Source organism: Paroedura picta, chromosome 10 (genome assembly GCF_049243985.1).
Source record: "Paroedura picta isolate Pp20150507F chromosome 10, Ppicta_v3.0, whole genome shotgun sequence".
In the NCBI taxonomy this organism is placed as follows: Eukaryota; Metazoa; Chordata; class Lepidosauria; order Squamata; family Gekkonidae; genus Paroedura; species Paroedura picta.
The window spans coordinates 42,241,228-42,255,673 of NC_135378.1; the positions used below are offsets into that span (position 1 = coordinate 42,241,228).

The following is a 14,446-nucleotide window of genomic DNA, read 5'->3' on the forward strand; positions in this document are numbered from 1 at the left end:
CCCCTCACCCCTCCCCCACTCCAGAATATCGGGGGGGGGGGAGGTAGGGTCATTCCAGATCAGTTGTGCTTGTTGTAGAGGGAAAATTTAAATGGCCCCAAATTAACGTGACCAGATTTTAACATTGGTAAAGTGGGACACCATTGACTGGAGGGGTTCTTGATTAAAAATTTGGTCTATATGGAGCAACAAAAAGTTTCATAGAATGCAAAAATAGTATTGTAATATATATATATTTTCCATTTCAACATAAGTACCATTTGCCAGGTGCCCCCAGATGTCCCTCCAAAAGTGGGACAACCTGGTCACCTTACCCAAAATCAAAATGGAGATTGCATTCAGTGAAGATGGCAGGGACTGAACTGACCTGGGATTGGAATAAAAGCTCCATGCAGATTCAGCCCTGGAATGGATATAACCCTTGATATTTGAAAAATCGGTATGAGTAAAGGTGCAGCTCTCTGCGTTTCCCAAACTAACTTGCTGCCTCAAGCCTCCAATGCTTTAGAAAAGCCCTGATTGGCCAGGGTGTCAGTTCAAAGCTTTCCTTGTCCCCAGGTTGCAAGGCTTCCCTTAAAGAGGAAGCCCTAACTTCTCTTGGCAGAAGCTCCAGAAGCCCTAACTTCTATCATCAGAGATTTTCCTATTGGACTTATTCCCCCTCCTCTGCTGTCTCCAATCCTCCCCCCCCCCCCGCTTTCAAGAAAAAAAAGAGGTTCCTGCTGCGCTTGGCTCCCCCCCTTCTGAGCTTTCTTCATCATGTGCAGAATACTTTGCTGTTTAAATGGGGAAAGGGGGGGGTAGAGGAAAACCCGAGTTGAAATCAATCTGAATTCAGCAGGATCCACAACGGAATAAACAAAGTAAATGCAGAATCAGCCAAAGAAAGGATGCTACAACCTCACCCAATAGTAATCCCCCAGCATCTTGCACTGCATCTGACTGTAATATACAAGGTGACTTCCCCCTTGTTCTGTATGCAGTGAAGCAGACCTGCAAAGTGTGAGCCACAATTCAAACAGCAGGGACATTTTATGTCATTGGTTAGTATGCAGGATCTGTCCTGCCACTGGATCACATATAAGTTTGGGTGTTGGGCTGTTGAGTCCAGATCTTGGGTGCGAGCTAAATAAAGAGCTGATGTTTCACTCCACGCCTCTGTACTTTCTGGAACCCACCATTCCATACCTCCTCTCCAGTTTCCTCCCCGGTTTCTTTTTTTTTTGGATTGTGAAGGAACCCATAATGCCAGGGTTTATATTGCTCCTCACTTCTCAAAGCAATGAGAAGTTCTCTGGAGGAGAGATTGTGAGTTTGCTTTTCCCTGAATGAAAGACAGTTAGAGACTTTTGTACCTCATAATCTTTGTGTTATCGTGACATATAGCTGCAGTCACAGTGGAAGTAACCAGGCGTTATTTCAGCAGACAACAAACAGCCTGTGTCACATATGAGCACCTCCCAGCCCCTGCTGCTACTCTCCCTGTCCTAATAACTCTAGCTAAAATGTTTCAACTTTGAGTTTGCTTCAAACTTCAGACTTTCACAAGTTTTTCAGTGCTCTGGCTCGTCCTACCTCGGTGGAGAGATATCATCTTTTTCTTCAAAAGTAGATAAATCCTCAGCTATCGGAAGAGAATTTCCTAGCCATTAACTCACATAGAGGAAGGAACAATACCATTACCACATCCTGGACTGTGAATCAACAACATGCCTCACAAAGGAACGAGTAGCCAGCAGACCCAAAGGACGTCTTTTCTCAACTGTGCCACGCAGGGCTCAGAGTTTTGCTGGCATAAGATTGAGCAGGAGGGTTTCCCTGGGCTGGGTTGTTCAGGGGGTCAGTTCATACCAGAGTCCGCATCATGAAAAGACATAACCATGGGGGGAAAGGGGTGTGTGGAAACATCTCTATAGAAAGAAATGGATAGAGATCCAGCCAAATGCTCCGGGAAGCAGAGATTTAAATAGCCTAGGCTCAAAGGGAGCTAAATAATCCGATTACAATTTGAAATCTTTTGGAAATCGACTGCTAATTAAAGGTTGGCAATAATGCTCTGAGACAGAATCCAACTTAGAGAGAATATCCAGTTCCTAGGAGGCACAGCGCCTCAAGAAACCAAAGCTGATATTAGCAGCAACCTGTTAATCGGCCTTTAATCATCTGTCTTCAAGAAGATGTCAGAGCAGTGAAATGTTCTCTTTTATATGACTGACAATTAACTGCTTAAAAAGTTACACGCTCCCTCGCTCAGTTGTAATGTACCTTGTTGTCCCACACCCACACACCCACACACACTCTTACGAAAACTCTCTGTGCAGACTGAGGGCAGAAGAAAGATATTTCACCAAACACACAATTCACTAGTGGAACTCACTGCCACAGGATGTGGTGATGGCAACTAGCTTTAAAAGGGGATTTGACATGTTTGGGATGGATAAGGTTCACCAGTGACAATTGGCCAGGATTACTAAATTACTAAACCACCCAGAGCTGTATGGAAGGGCAGAATACAATTTAAATAAATAAATGGCGACCATATAAAAATGGAGTATGTCTAAATATCATTTTTAGGAGGGCTCTTAGGCCTCCATGACCTGCTTGAGGGTTTTCTGTGGCATCTGGTTTCCTTCTCATTGGTTTGTCAGGCCACCGAAGTAATATTCTACGTTGTATGCTGAAGATCAGGGGGTTCCAACCCATTTGAGCCTGTGTGTGGGCACAGTTGATGTGGCATGGTAGGCACTGCCACAAAATGGCTGCCACAAAATGGCTGCTTCTGGAACCTGAGCCAGCCACAAAATGATTGCCACAGCTTAATTTCAGCCATATGGTATAAATCCTAGTGCGCCTGTGACAGCTGCTGCCAAAGCAATGTTGTTGTTGTTTTGTTAAAATTACACAGCCAATCAAATCTCCAATAGAGTTAACCTGGAGTTCTTGGACAGGGGAGCTGGAAACAGAAATGATGCAATGGGGGGGACGGTGGACCCAAGTGGAAGTGGGAACAGGGATTCTCCCCAACACATACTGCGAGCGCTTGCAGTACTAGGGAGCCACTGTTATCTAGGGGTTAGAACAGGGGTAGTCAAACTGCGGCCCTCCAGATGTCCATGGACTACAATTCCCAGAATTCCCAGCATTCGCTGGCAGGGGGCTCCTGGGAATTGTAGTCCACGGACATCTGGAGGGCCGCAGTTTGACTACCCCTGGGTTAGAAGGTCAGATTAGGATTTGGGAGACATAGGCCTGAAATCCACACCCTCTCATGGAAACTTGATAGGTGACCCTGGCCCAGCAATATGCACTCAGCCTAATGTTCCTCACAGGAAGGGAGAATGGTGGAAGATGCATTGGATCCCTACTGGGAAGAAAGACTGTAAAGAAATGTAGTAATTAAATTAAGTCATCAATAGGGTGGATCCAACCAGTTTTCTTCTAATCTCACCCAGTTCTCCTACTCAATACAACCCTGTCCCTAATGACTTTTATCCATGCAGGTCCCTTGATCCTCACCAAAGGCTTTTAGTGATCCAAAAGAATCCGTCTTCCGGTTTTTTCAACAGTGGAAAAGCTTGCTGGATCCAACCTGCTAAACTGACGAAAAATTCCATATTGTTAGAGAGACGTTCAGGGAAAGGTCCATAACCTCCAAGTGGCGCTTGTTCAGAGAGTTGAAACAATTACACAAATTCTCTGGCCTAAAGGCTGTGAGAAGTTAACTGGGAGAAAAGTCATTTGGACGCAGATGAATTCAAACTAAATGAAGTACTTGGAGGGAGCCCTGTACAAATTTTCAGGATGTGTTTTTGTAAATATGTTTTCTTCCAACCCATGATGCGCACCCCAGACCAGTAGAAGTCACTTCAGTTAAGAATCTGATACTACTTCTTGGCAAGGCAGAATGAGCTGACATTTTTATTCTCTCCTTCTCCCTGCAATGATGTCAGATTGTGAACCTGGTCACATGAACTTTCATTATGAGGACAGAGTGGAAAAGCATACTCAATGGACATTTATTTCAGTTTACATATACTGATTCATACCTAGAAGCCAAAACTTAGACAAACACACCTAAGTGCTTTTCTGGATCGGGGCCTATGATTCAGCACCCCCAAATGCTCGTTCTGCTTTTCCAGTCTCAATGATGGAGAGTTTTGCCATGGATTTCAACAGCCCCACATCCCGCCAGCATTACTGTTTGTTCTCCCTGCGGGGACACCAAAGGCTCACTGTTACAATCCAGTCCCATTAGTACTTTGTACTAAAGCCGAAAGCCTTGATTCAGATTGTTTTTAGTACAATTTCTTTAGAATGATGTCATCTGCTTTAGTATTCCCCATGAAATTTAATTCAGATGCTTCCCTCCTATTCCTCAGGCAGTCTGGGCCAATGTGCTGTCAGTACCTGGACAGCCAGATCTTCCATCTAACCCACCTCTGGCCCTATTGGGCGATATATTTCTTGGCTCACAAAAGGGACAGGAGAGTGGGATGAAGGGCAGCAACAGAGAAATGGTGCAACCTTTAGGTTCCCTTTCCAGCTCCTTATTTCATGGCTCAGAGGTATTCCTTCAAAGGGTCTCCCCGCTTACACTTCTGCACCATCCAGGTGGCTAAAGAACTGACCCTCAGGGAGGACTTTCCAAGGCTAGCACTGGGGGGAGGGAGGTGATAAGGGGAGATGCCCTGGCCTTTACAGCAAGAGCTGCCATTTTCAGTTACCTCTGAAGATGACCTATTTGCCAGACAGATGTTTTATCCCCCCAATGACTGTCATGAGACCGTAACTCTTGGCCTGCTCTGTCCCCTGAGATCCAAACTGGCATTTGACCCAGCCTACATACTTGTGAGTGCCATGGTTTATTCCGTATGCTGAATGCCAAATCAGACTGCAAAGAGTCAAGAGGATCTCTCCCTATGGAGCAAACAGGCCAAGGAAGTCAAGCTAAGCAAGTACAAAGTGATGAGTGTTCTTAGGAGGGATGGGGGCCGCCACACTTGCTTGTGAGCAGGGGCAGGGGGGGCAGCACACCCAGTGCCATTTTCTTTCTACACACCTCACCTGTACATTGATTTGTTGTGTGTATATAGTACTTGCCTCTCTCATACACATATGGACATGGTGGGACCCTGATGGCAGTGGGCTGAGGGCTAGTGCCTCCTTTTGCCCATTGGAGAAAGTGGCCTTGGGAGGGATTGATGGATTGAGGTGCCAGCTTGGTGTAGTGGTTAGGAGTCTGGATTTCTAATCTGGCAAGCCGGATTTGATTCTCCACTCCTCCCCCACGTGCAGCCAGCTGGGTGACCTTGGGCTCACTACAGCACTGAGAAAACTGCTCTGACCAAGCAGCAATATCAGGGCTCTCTTAGCCTCACCCACCTCACAGGGTGTCTGTTGTGGGGAGAGGAAAGGGAAGGTGAATGTAAACCGCTTTGAGACTCCTTCGGGTAAAGAAAAGCGGCATATAAGAACCAACTCTTCTTCTTCACTAGAAGCAGAGTTGTGGCTGATATCAATGTGTACCATTCAGGTATTCAATCTATAACCCTCAGATAGAACTCCAAGGTTATGGAGCATATAGCAAGGTTCAATCTGGGGTAAGAACACACCAGGGCAATGTAATGACTTATGGGATGGATCTATGATGCACTTGACTAATGTGAGAAGGAAGGAAGGAAGGAAGGAAGGAAGGAAGGAAGGAAGGAAGGAAGGAAGGAAGGAAGGAAGGAAGGAAGGAAGGAAGGAAGGAAGGAAGGAAGGAAGGAAGGAAGGAACCTGAGTGAAATTAGAATTCCTTAGATATTTCATATTCTACTATGTTAGCTAAACTTCATGTCAAACAAAATCTAGTAAAATGTTCCCTCTTAGAGATTTTTTTTTGTCTTTTTTAAAAAGTTGTGCATTTTATTTGGCTGAACAATGAAAAAGGAAACCCAAGGGACCTGGGACTGTAACATTCAGGCACAAAGCAACATGTTTTATTAGGCTGTTAATACACACCTTGAGTATCTTAAGGAACAAAGACCTACTTAATGGCCTACTAACATATTTAACTCACACTTGCCTTCAAGTATGATTACATAAGAACTGTACTTTAAGAGCACAGAAATAGGACCCAATCAATAAAAGGTTGTTTCATGCATTACAATATGATTACAGCCATTAATTTAAGAAAAAAATATCAAAGCCTCAGAAACTCCAGGCACAAGATTCCAGAAACCATTGGTTCCTCATAACTATTTGCTATGACACCACCCCTCCCCTGCCACCTTGTGCCACTAGTAACACATGCTGACAGCTCTTACAATGCATGGAACCAGTGAGAAAAACCCAAATCATATTGTACAGGGTTTGATTGGGCAAACTGAAATCCACACTCAGCTAGGTCCCCAAGTTCCTCTCAACCTAACAGGTTGTCAGTCTGTACTCTTTGAAGAAGGATTTAGCATGGTGGCTGCCAGCTGCCAGGAAGTCCCAAATTCAAATTTACAAGCAGCCACACACTGATGGATACGTCTCTTTGTATTGACTACCCCTGATTGACTGACTGCAAAGTTTATTTCTGTTGGTCCTAAAGGTTCGATAGAAATGAAACTTTGTTCTGTTGCTTCAAACCAACATGGCTATCCATCTGAATATATATGCTAAGATATTCTTTCCTCATTGTCACTCTACCTACCAGACAGACAGGGGCCAGAATAACAATAAGATCCAAAGAATTGTGGAAAATACTGTTTTTTTCAGTTGGGATAAATAACTGTGTTAACAAATAGAAGCTTCCCATTTAATACTGGTATACACATTCCACATTCCAAAAATGTTTTTGGAGGATTGGAGGTTTCAACCACTGATGAAGCCAACGAAAATGGAATTTATCTAGAAGCCGTTATGGTTGTTCCTTGTGGTATATTAAAGATATAAAAGAAATTACATTTACTCATTGTATACATTATTACAAACATATTGCCTTAGAAAGGTTTCCTGTTTTCTTCTGTTGATTGTTCTTTGTGAACCTTTCTTTTTTTGTACTGTAATTTCATGGTGAAAGAAAATAGACTGTAGTGCAGGGGTAGTCAACCTGGTCATCTGGGCAATCTGGTCATCTTAGGCAAGATGGTTGCCAAGCGATGCTGCTAAGTGAGGGTGGAGATTCAGGATTACTCAACCTGCTCATGCACTACAGCAGGGGTAGTCAACCTGTGGTCCTCCAGATGTCCATGGACTACAGTTCCCAAACACTGGCAGAGGCTCATGGGAACTGTAGTCCATGGACATCTGGAGGACCACAGGTTGACTACCCCTGCTGTAGTGCATGAGCAGGTTGAGTAATCCTGAATCTCCACCCTCACTTAGCAGCATCGCTTGGCAACCATCTTGCCTAAGATGACCAGATTGTCCCACTTTTGGAGGGACATCTGGAGGCACCTGGCAAATTGTACTTATGTTGAGATATACACCAGTCAATGGTGTCCCGCTTTACCAATGTTAAAATCTGGTCCTCTTAATCTTGCTGCATGAGACCAAGGCCCATTGCTCCCGGCATGCTTTGCAAAAACACTAAGAATCAGCAGTGCTAGGTAGTCCAGGACATTTTTTATTTTATTTTGAGGATTTATATTCTGCTGTTTTGATCAATCTTAAAGCTGGTTTAGAATCCAAAGTGATATACAAAACTGCTTTCCTAAAGGGATGATGATAGGTACCCATTTATTTGTACCCGTTCCCTAAGTGTCTCAAACATCTATAATCTCTTGGCGTTTGCAGAAAAAAAAAGATAAGGTGCCCACTGAAGTGGGGTCTCCTAAATTGCTTGGAAAGATAATGCTGAGCAGACCATCAGTGCTATCATGCACTTTCATAGCATTGTTAAACAAGGGAAATTGAAGTCAATAAGTCTTCCCAGAAAATGTATTCATGGGGGATTTTTTTTTTTGTAGGGGGGGAGAAGGTGAGGACAGTGGTAGTTAGAGAGTTCGTTAGTGCCCTCTGCTGGCCTGTTCATGTAGGACAGGGTATAATAATTTGTTTTAATCAGTTGTTAAGCCTGACTATTTTAGGCTGAAGGTGAGTGGCTGTACTGGTTCAACAGTAAAATCCAAAAAACGGAACACAGCACACAGAATACCTTTTGTTTGGGCCAAGCAAATGCCACATAAGAGAGTGAGAGCTCTACGGGTCGCTAGAACTCTTCCTGAAACTGGATGCGTTTTTTAAAATTAAGGGACAGGAAAATTCCTCAGAACATGGCAGTGCATCCTTGTCAAACCTGCCTTGTGTGTGACGCATATAACTAGATATACAAATAAATATGTCCCAGCACACCTCTGTTTTCTGTTCTTGCCCTCCTGGGCCCAGCCAGCATTGTGTGTGAAATGAGAGCTGCTCTCACCCAGCCCTTTGGGCCAAGAGGCAACCCATCGACTCACCTCCATTCACCAGGTCCAGCCATTGCATCACACCGTGCCTTTATACCCCGCTTAGGTCATCTTTGCTTCCCTTCCATTCCCCCGTTTACATAGCCCGGCAGCTCCATATGTCTGCCGCAGTTTGCTAGCAGCGCTAGTAGTGCACTGCACATGTCTAAGAATATTTTCCCACATTCTTGGGGTCTTATCTCCTGATAAGAGCTGTGCTCATCCGGCTGCGACTGCTTCTGGAGCCTCCAGCTATTCTGCCAGCACCCAGGGCACAAGAGCTCATTCCCAAACAAGCGGGGCAGGCCGCATTACAAAATGGCCTTTGTCTGGCCAAAGGACTACTCCTTTTCCCCTTTTCACCTACCAAGTGTAAAGCTGACACTTCCCTGACGGTCTGACTTGAAGTGAAAGAAAAGTGTTTTATGTCCTGAGAATTCACATTGGTGTCTCCTGTGCCAGCAAAAGACTTCTCAGGTGGTTAGCCATGTTGGCTCGAAGCAGTAAAACCTATATGTGGACTTGTAATTCCCCTTGTAGGGTGTCTGAGGAAGTGTGCTTGCACACAGAAGCTGACACCTTGGGTAAAGGTCTGTTGGTCATGAAGGTGCCCCTGGACTCAAAGTTTGTCCTAAAGGTTTTTCAGTTCCGCAGCATCCTGGGCTGGGTCAGCGTATATCTCCAGGCATGTAAACATTTGGGAGAGGGGCAGACAGACTAACAGAGAAGAAGAAAACAGACCTGCTCAGTTAAGGGGGGGGAGCAGAGAACCATCATGGCAGCCCAGACTGCCCAGTAATGATCAGAGGCCTCGGCACAGGAGCCTGCCTTCTACTGGGGGTGGCTCTTGCCCCTTCAAGGGAGGCTTCCTGTGTGGGAGTGAAGAGCAGCAGCTTCTCATGCCACGGAGGCAAGTGACATCACCCGGCAATGACCCTCCCAGGGAGCTCTTGCAAAATGGGCAGGGCATTTCCTGGCAGGGCTGTTGCTAACTCCCCTTGTCATAGAGAGCCCACCCAGTTCAGTGACTCAGGGAATGCTCTGTTCATTACAGCCACAGGTGCTTCAACAGGAAGCACATCCTCTAGGCACCGGGCTGAGAGGAAAGCATCCCATGAAGCGCTGAGGTCTCTTCTCAGCAAGAGCCCTGATCAAGGGCCCGTCTAAACCAGGTGCTCCAGTCCTGCGCAGGTTTCACCTCAGACTTAACTGGTATGTCAAAAGGAGGCTTCCAAGGGGCTTTGCTGATTTAAAATGTACCCACTTTTCTCATGAGCATCCCAAGACTGGCCCAAGTCATGTGCTCCTTCCACAACTGATTTGCTCATTTGAGCAGAGCCATCTGAAGGTGCCCCCTGCCACTGGGTAAGATGAGCTGCCTGTATGCATGCATGTCTCTGTCATTTGGCAAATTATCTAAAAGAGAATTGTTCAGGAGGGCATTTCTATAAAGGGAGTAGCTCTAGTATGACTGAACGCTGAGGGTCGAGATTGAAGGGTGCTTGTATAAAGAGCATGGGATTCGCAGGGGATGCATTATCCTATTCCCACTGCATCGTGTGCTATTTATGTTCTTTAACGTGCCATGTCTAATACTTTTTGCTTTGTTTCAAATTTCTGCAATCCTTCTCCGGTTGCATTGCTTATTAGACGCCTCATTCTGTTGATTACATGATCGACAGAATGCATGCACTGCTTGGAGTCTCAGTGAGAAAGATGAGCAATAAAGTAAGCAAATAAATAAAGCCACAAAGGTGGAAGCCCCCCCTCCCCCCAGCTCCTTGTAGTAGCTGCAAAACCTAAGCCCAGGCTGTTGCTGGGTGCTGGGAGAGCATGCTTTAAGAGACACTCCTGCAGTTCATGAAAATCTTTAAAGCTAAGTGCCAACACCTGGAATTGGACCCAGAAACTCCAATTTCAGAATGGGACTAATAGGCTGACCCTGATAACAAACTGGCTGCCACATTTTTCACCAGCTAGACTTTCCAGATCATCTTTAAGGGTGATCCCAAGTAAATGTTCTCAAGTAATCTAACCCTGAGGTTACTGCAGTATGAATCAGCACGGCCAGATCAGGCAGCTGCAAATAGAGCAGTGGCTTCTTAACTAGATGAGGCCAGAATCCCTTATTCTCCTGCAGGAGATCAGGATCCATCAAGGTGCCTAAGCAAAAGCTACATGCCATCAAAGGGAGGAAGAGCAATCCCGTGTAAGGCTTCAGGCTGTCGGTTTCTGCAGTGCATCTTCATGCAGCACCTGCATTGCGTGTGCATCAGGAAGCCTGACTGCCAGATCTGCAAAGGAACTATGAAAACATCATCAAACCTCTGATTCTGCCAGAACCAAAACACGGATTTGCTGAGACATCACGGGCATCTCTAGATGGAAGTGATGGTTTATTAGGTGCTCTGTGAGGTACCAGCATGTCAAGGAGAAACTGAAAGACCTTCAAGTTTCCATATGCAAGAAGCAATTCGGGGAGGGAGGAGGGTGAGCATTCCAGCACACCATTTCCCTACTCTGGGATAATTTCATGCTTAAACGGAGTTTAATTATAGTGTTATAATTATATTTTCAGAGACAGATGTTAAAATATGAGATAGTCAACACTTTTCAAGACATTGTCTCTTTCCCATCAGCATTTATGGACAAGGTTAGTTTCTAACAATGCCATGGACTAACATCTTTCTAAATCCACTGAAGTCCATGGTCTTTGAAGGGTGCGAGTTTGTTTAGGACTGCACTGCAGCCTGTAATATCTTACTACTTAGCCACACGTAGAAAAAATTAGTGTAAATAAATAACACCCTGGGGCTAACGTTGTTTTAATATTGCTACTGGCACAAATATTCCCTCCTCTCTAACCTTTTATTTAAAATGTTTTCTGTGTATTTTAATGGTTTTGTATGTATTTGAACAGCATTTTACACTCTGTTTTTAACTTTTGAAATGGTGTGTGTTTGGGATGCAGGTTGGTTTAAATGGTTTTAAAATAGAATTCTATCAGTTTTATTTATTAAGCTATTTATATTCCACCTTTCCTCTTAGCACATTGGTGGCCCTTGTAAAGGGCAGAAAGTCTGCAGCGCTCAATTTTTAAAAATATATATAGTACCACTAGGTGGCGCTAGGTAACCTTAAATCAAGGCTTTTCAAACTGAGTTACACTGAGGCCTATTTTTACCACTAGTAATTCTTGTTGCTCTTTGCCTGACCAGCAGGGCTCACAAGAATTTCTTGCATTTCCTTGTAGCGAAACCACATGATCTAAGATGAAACAGGGCAAGGAAGAACAATGTTCAACACTCTGAGATCTTTGAAAGGGACACAGCGCTCATTGTAGTGTCCCACAAGGGTGACCGTAGCCCAGCCCTCACACTCTCAGCCTAATGTACCTCACAGGGTTGTTGTGAAGATACGAGGGAGAAAGAAGGGGTAGAAATGAAGTGAATAAATAAACAATCATGCTGCATTGTAAGGGAGAATTCTTTCATGGACTCTCTCTCTCAGGAAGTAGAGCAGCCTTGTGTGTTTTGGCTTTCAGGGCTCCTGAACTGATGGCTGAGCAATGCCTTACGGTTTGATTTGTGTGCTTGGACTTCCTGCATTTTTTCTGCTCACAGCTTCAGCTCTGGAAAAACCTGCTCACTGCTTAGCCAATCCTCCTGGCCAGTTCTTGGGAAGAGGACCCAGCCCTTTCTGGGCCGTTTGCTCCCAGGTGCCCAGATGCAGACAGGCTGTCAGTATTTCTACTTCCACCCTTTGTGCCAGAAGAAGAGAATTGCTTCAGGCAGGTGGACGATCCATATTGGAGCTCAGTCATGTAACACTTAGGACTTAAAAGCTCTGCTATGAGCTATCTAAAGCTATGCATTTTCTTGTTTTATTCCCAAATTCCCCTACCCTAGTAGTCTAATTTAAAAAATTATAACACTTCCTTGTCTAGTCTCATCATTTATATATATCAACTCTGCTACTATTTCTACACAAAATAGCCAACAAGGAGCCGTCAAATTCTGCTGCAGCTGCCAGTCCGGGACAACTCCAGTGCCTGACATAGCACTCTCCACCCGGCAGGCACCAATCACACAGGTGCAGCGATTTCATGGGTGGGCTAAATGGTAGAGAGGAAAAAAGGGGGAACTGCTGCCTGCCATGCTGTCAGAAGAGGCACTGTGGTAGTACCCTCCCTGGGAATTACCACCAGCACAGCTTGCCCTTCCTTCGGCCTATTCTGCACACATGTTTGTATGCAATTTTGAGCTTCCCAGATAAAGAATAGAATTAAAATTAAAATTCAAGGAGATTAAAATAGCCACTACATGATTTCATGTTGGTAGGCCTTAGCGGAACATTCTGCAGTAAATACTTTCCTGCTTGTGGAAGGACATCAGACATGGGTAGATAAAGCAGGAAATAACTAGTTAACACCTCATATAATAATAATAATAATAATAATAACAACAACAACAACAATAACAATAATAATAAAATAACATATTTCTAGGTAGCCTGAGCTATAGTTTCTCAATGAAAAAAATGGTGTATCAATCTCTGTTGTCCAATGGTTTAAATAATTTATATATATGTTAAATATAATATTAAATGCTGTTTTAATATTTTAAATGTTTTGCTGTTTGCCTCTTGAGGGGCAGTATTTGGGTTCAAAGCAGGATGGAAATGTTTTAAATAAATTAATAACATTACTGCAAGGAGACTGAGCAGAATACTAGCTGAAACAGGCTGCTCTGGCAGTCACTTCTCTTTCTGTAGCCCAGGACAAGGCAGAATACAGAGCTTGCTGTCACTGGCAAAAAGGAGTCAGCCCAGACAAAGAAGGGTTTATGTGGGATGTCCTTTCACCCCCTTCCTTGTCACACTCGTCTAACTCTCTGGTTGGGCATTTGAATCAATTCTGCTGCGAGGGAGCAAGTAAGCGAGAGAGTCAAGGGAGCAAGGTAAGTCTTTGTCTCTCAAGTTATCCTAATGAATTGGTTCTCTCTGGGCTCGTTATGAGAGGTAAAAGTCAAGCCAGGTACTGATTAAGGAACAGGAAGCCCTCAGAGGAGCTAGTGGCACCAGGCGCTTTCCTGCAGAATGTGACTCAGCGGCCAAAGAGAGGTTCTCTCTTCAATGTAGGAGTAAAAACGGAATGTTTAGTAAAGATGGTGCCACACTACACTGAGGCTCTTGCTTCTGGTTATTATTGCAGGAAACTAGGAAGAATGTAAGAAGATTTTCTAAGATGTTTTATTTTCATCAAAGAAATTAAATGGGTTTTTAATAAAAATCCACCTCCTGCAAAGAATCACAGAATTGATGGTGTTAACAAAGAGACAATTCATGGAGTTTATCCTCCATGGATTAGCAGCTGTCCCTAACATCATGCACAAAGTACAGATTGTCCTGGAAAATTAAGGGGAAGGTGGATAGATTTTGATTTTGAGGCATTCTGGTAGAATCAATGTATTTGTTGTTAAAACTATTCATCAGCATAATATACATACATGTCATTTAATGTATGTATTGTATAAGAGCCACTGTAGTATGGTAGTTAGAGCATCAGGCTTCAATCAGTGATACCCAAATCTCCACTTTCCGATCGAAACTTGATGGGTGACTTTGGACCAACCATACATTCTGAGCATAATCCACCTCAGAGGATAAAATGAAGGAGAAGAGAGCAATATAAGCTGCCTTGAGCCCCCATTGAAGAAGAAGCTGGTTTTCTTGTACCCCACTTTTTACTACCTGAAGGAGTCTCAAAGCAGCTTACAATTGCCTATCCATCCTGTGAGGTAGGTGAGGCTGAGAGAGCTCTGAAAGAACCATGACTGGTCCAAGGTCACCCAACTGGTTGCATGTGAAGGAGTGGGGAATCAAACCTGGTTCCCCAGATTAGAGGCTGTTGCCTTAACCACAAGCTGGGGAGAAAGGCAGCATTGTAAATCAAGTACATATGACATCTGGGATACTTGCAGAAATCCAGGGGAATTCTGCACCCTTTAAGAGAGAGCCAGCTTGGTGTA

The 14,446-nt window shown here is 44.3% G+C and overlaps 1 protein-coding gene across 5 annotated transcripts in view; it reads left to right on the forward strand.

The window, feature by feature from the left end:
- The window catches only part of SCRG1 (stimulator of chondrogenesis 1), a 76,056-nt gene that overhangs the window by 48,436 nt on the left and 13,174 nt on the right, over positions 1 to 14,446 (forward strand). For 2 of the 5 annotated variants that reach the window (XM_077302479.1, XM_077302481.1), the window contains exon 1: positions 13,320 to 13,375. The exons of 1 other annotated variant lie outside the window; for it this stretch is intronic. The gene's annotated coding sequence lies outside the window, so the exon portion shown is untranslated. Of the gene's footprint in view, positions 1 to 13,276; positions 13,376 to 14,446 lie in introns of those variants that run through there. 2 more of the 5 variants (XM_077302478.1, XM_077302480.1) reach the window with 2 other exon arrangements.